This window comes from Coffea arabica, chromosome 4e (genome assembly GCF_036785885.1).
Source record: "Coffea arabica cultivar ET-39 chromosome 4e, Coffea Arabica ET-39 HiFi, whole genome shotgun sequence".
Lineage (NCBI taxonomy): Eukaryota > Viridiplantae > Streptophyta > Magnoliopsida > Gentianales > Rubiaceae > Coffea > Coffea arabica.
In genome coordinates this window covers 9,089,990-9,094,073 of record NC_092317.1, presented here as the reverse complement: position 1 = coordinate 9,094,073, position 4,084 = coordinate 9,089,990, and the positions used below count along the sequence as shown (strand labels likewise).

At 35.1% G+C, this 4,084-nt stretch overlaps 1 long non-coding RNA gene across 1 annotated transcript; it reads left to right on the top strand.

Annotated features, from left to right (window-relative positions):
- The first annotated feature begins 2,554 nt into the window (after positions 1–2,554).
- Positions 2,555–3,533, top strand: LOC140005707 (uncharacterized). The gene is made up of 2 exons (XR_011813272.1): positions 2,555–2,777; positions 3,288–3,533. It is a non-coding gene; the product is annotated as an uncharacterized lncRNA (long non-coding RNA).
- The last annotated feature ends 551 nt before the right edge of the window (positions 3,534–4,084 follow it).

Sequence of the window (4,084 nt, the reverse complement as noted above, 5' to 3'; positions counted from 1 at the left end):
GGGTTCAACTGGGAACCGGTACAACCTCTGAAATCGGGCTTTTCCATTTTTCCTTTTCTTCTAAGCTTTTTTTACCCGCCTGTGAGTTCAATTCTCAGCAACATAGCTTTCTTCCAGTTCTTCCCACATATCATTAGCTGGCATGGACTCAATCAAAACCAGCCCTTATAATTAATTTTTAAATAAGATCTCATAGATCTCATGTCAATAAATGAAAAAAAAAAGACAAAGAAAATTGCAGAAAGGAGAAACATAAAGAAAAGAGAAATTAGAAAATAAAAAGATGAAAAGTTTGATATTTTCTGAGTTTGACAAGAAAAAACTAACAAAATCAAATTTGCAAAGGTAAAAAAAATCAAGAAAACGAAAAAATGAAATAGCCGTAGGATTGGCAATGAAAGGAAGATAACAAGATAAATGAAGTGGTTGCAGGCAGCGTGGAGACTTGAGGAACAGACAAAGAAATAGGAAGAATATTACTGGAGCGGAAGAAGAAGGAATGGGAGGAAAAGAGTTATTGTGGGGATAAAGGACAAGAAAAGAGTTATGGTGAATAGGAGGAAGAAAAGGTCCCAGGATAAACTAAAAATTTCATTTTGACCCTATATTATTTTAAGAAGTACAAAATTCATCCATTATATTTTTTAAACTACAAATTTACCTATAATTTTTAATTGCATTTCTTTTGGATTAAATCCAAACTCATCAAATATGTATATAAAGTTGTAAACCACCAATTTAAAGGGAATTTTTATATATTATTTTAATTATATATCATTAATATGTGTTTATGACGTCATCCAATTCGACCTCCGGTTGAATCCAATCAAACCCATTGATCCCTGACCCTCGAGTTCAGTTGAATCGATACCTGGTCTGAATCAAAAAACATAGGTTACAATTATCAGTAGAAGTTACAATATTAAGTCTGCATGCCTAAAGTTAGTTACAATTATCAGTGTTGTATCTTCTAAGTTACAATTGGGTCTGGTAAGGCAGTTATTAGCATGACAATGCTGTATCTTTGTCTTCTAAGTTACAATTGGGTTGATTAGTCTAGTAAGGCAATTACTAGCATGACAATTATTAGCATGACAAGACTGTATCTTTGTTTAAAGAGGTCAAATCACTGTTGCTAGGAATTATTGCTGATTGTTGATAAATAAAATTCCTTTCTTCCTTTATTATTCTCCCTCTCTTTCTTCCCTTTTTTCTTACAGATTCTTCGTAATTCTTTCCTCTCAAAATCTAATTCAGAACATGTTTGTTGTTTTTGTTTATGTTTGGGTTTAAAGTTTAAAGTTTGATTTTTAGTATTTGATTGTAGAAGTATGGCAAGTTGGTTCAAATTGTGACGAATTTCACACATTGGTGGAAGACTTCCTTGCATAATTGCATGTCATCCTTTAAAGGTGGGCCTTATGTATATCACGAAGAAGCAGTACATGACCCTTTTTATGATCACCCTTTCCAAACAATAGCCCCACCTGCTTGTCTACATGAGATCGAAGGGATTCAAGATAGTGGCTAAGGATGATGGGCTGGTGAAGGAGACCAAACATCTGCCAATCACTCGATTGCCTAATCCGCTTGGCATAGGGTATGAGTTCCCAACTGTATACATGGATGCTTCTTTGGTTTGTTTTGAATGAAAGAAGGATCCACAAGTGCCAAGACAACGTTATATTGGTATAGTTGGAGATGGACTCCTAATCTACTACCCTTTGAGTAGATTAGATTCTGTATATTGCTTTCGCATACCAATCTTTGATAAAAATAAACCAAAGTCAGGAGTCGAAGAAATGAAGGTTGTAGCTATCGTCGCGATGCACGTGTCTAAGAATGAAGAATACTGGCATTATGGAGGCCTCATCATTTGCATAGATTGCTTGGAGGTAAGCAATACGTGCAGTGGCCTCATCGCGTTGAACCTAGTCCACTTTCAGCCTCTTGCAAGAATGTGTGTTTATGGCAAAGAGAAGGACGAAATTGTGTTGCGTCTCGTACATCGAGAACACAATATGCTGGCTTACAAGTTGGTAAATATTGGTCGCGACATGGGTGATTTTTGTGATAAAGTGACTTGGAACTATGTTAAATCGAAGCTGGGCAATGATCTGGGACGATGCTCTTTGAAACCTGCCTTTTGCATGCAACTAGTAAAAAAAAAAAGGGAAAAGGAAGATGAAGGGAAAGAACAGTCCAAGGCAATGTTTTCAGAACCGGACCGGATCGGCCGGTTCGACTGCGAACCGGTAGCATCACCGGTCCGGTCCGGTCCAGCATCAAACCCGGAAGCTAATGAAGAACCGCTAGAAACCGTACGAACCGGACGAACCGTTAAAACCCGTATGAACCGTAAACCGGCGGTTCTTAAATTTGCAAACAATATGACCTCAAATTCAAAACAATAACAAGAATGGAGGCTGGTAGGATTCGAACTCGGGTCTCCATGACCGCATTAAGGTATGCTTACCACTAATATACAACCGAGGGACATGCTCTAGTTGTGTAGAATTTTATTTAACTTAACCAAAAAATAAAATCAGATTAAATAAAAAAAACCCTAGCATTAAGAAAACACATAGCAAGCTAGCAAAGTGCAGCGGCACATTTCTCCTTGGCTTCACTTCCTGACTTCCTCCGTTCCTCGGCTTCTCTAGTTAATCTATTGATTTTTTTTTATTTTTTCTTCATAATCCTTCCACATCCAAATATCCACGACAAGATCATCACACTATTATCTTTAGACGAGACTCCAGAGCTTTTCCATCTTGGTAAGTTTAATTTTTGTCTTTTCTTGATTTTTGTTTTCTATATTATCTTTAGTGGGTTTTGTCATATTTTCTTCTTTTTTTCCCCAATTTTCATCATTTTCCTTATCCCTAATTGATGTTTTATTTTTTGTTTGATTAGTTAAGGATGAAACTATGAGTTATAAATTATTTTGTAGTCATGTTTGGTGAAGTTATTTTTTGGATGAAGTATCAAATTAATATAATTAGACATGTTTGGTTTTTTAATTTTGTATTTTTCTGGAATTAATCTTTGGAATGCCCTTTTTTGTTCCATTGATGTTGTTTGTGACGATAACCATATGCAACTAATTTATGATTTATGATTCATACTATGCAACCATATGCAAAATAAGGAAATCGTATGCAACCGTAGCACTTGATTTTTTTTGTGTTTGGTTGTATCTTTGTTTTTCAAAATTTTTGGGCTTTTTTTTTCAGTTTCACCAATTAGATATATATTTTTTGTAATAAACTTTTTAACTTTTTCAGGTTAAATTGAAGAAATTGTGAAGAGGGTGTTGTTGCCTTGTCATGCCAATGATGGAAGTTTGTTATTCAAATTGTTTGCCTTGAATATGAATTGAACTCTTTTATGGACTTTTTTAGAATTGTGAAAGAATGTCAACATTTATTTTATTTATTTATGTGTTTTTGTTTGTGATAATTGGTGAACATTTGAGCTATATATATTTATGTTTGTAATGAATTTATGAAAACTTGCGGTGAATTATGATATTTTAGTTATATTTATCATTTCAGGTTTCATGTATAATTTTTAAAAAATTTATTATTATTTCAACTTAAATTTAGTTTTAAGTTATATTGATGAATGTATTTTAGGGACTTAAATTATTAATAACCATGTTAGATTGTACATTAGCCATCAAGTTCCAGTGTAAACTGTAGAGTGAAGACCTATGAAGTACTTATCATTAAAGTTGCAAAAAAAAAAAAAAAAACAGTGAACCATTGAACTGGCCGGTGTCCGACCAGTCGGACCGGTCGAACTGTGAACCGGGCCCCTCTCCGGTTCACTGGCTGGTCCGAGTTTAAAAACATTGGTCCAAGGAGAAGGAAGGGAAAGAGAAGCAGCTTCAGTCAGTGTTTTTTAAGACCGGACTGGACCGGCCGGTCGAACCGGTTCGACCGTGAACTGCCAATACTGGTTGTTTGGTTGTATGCTAAACCCGGAGGATGTTAAAGAACCGGTCAAAACCGTTAAATCGGTAAAACCTTGTTGAAACGTAAAAGTCTGGTTTTAAGTTTTCTTATTAATATGGCCCACT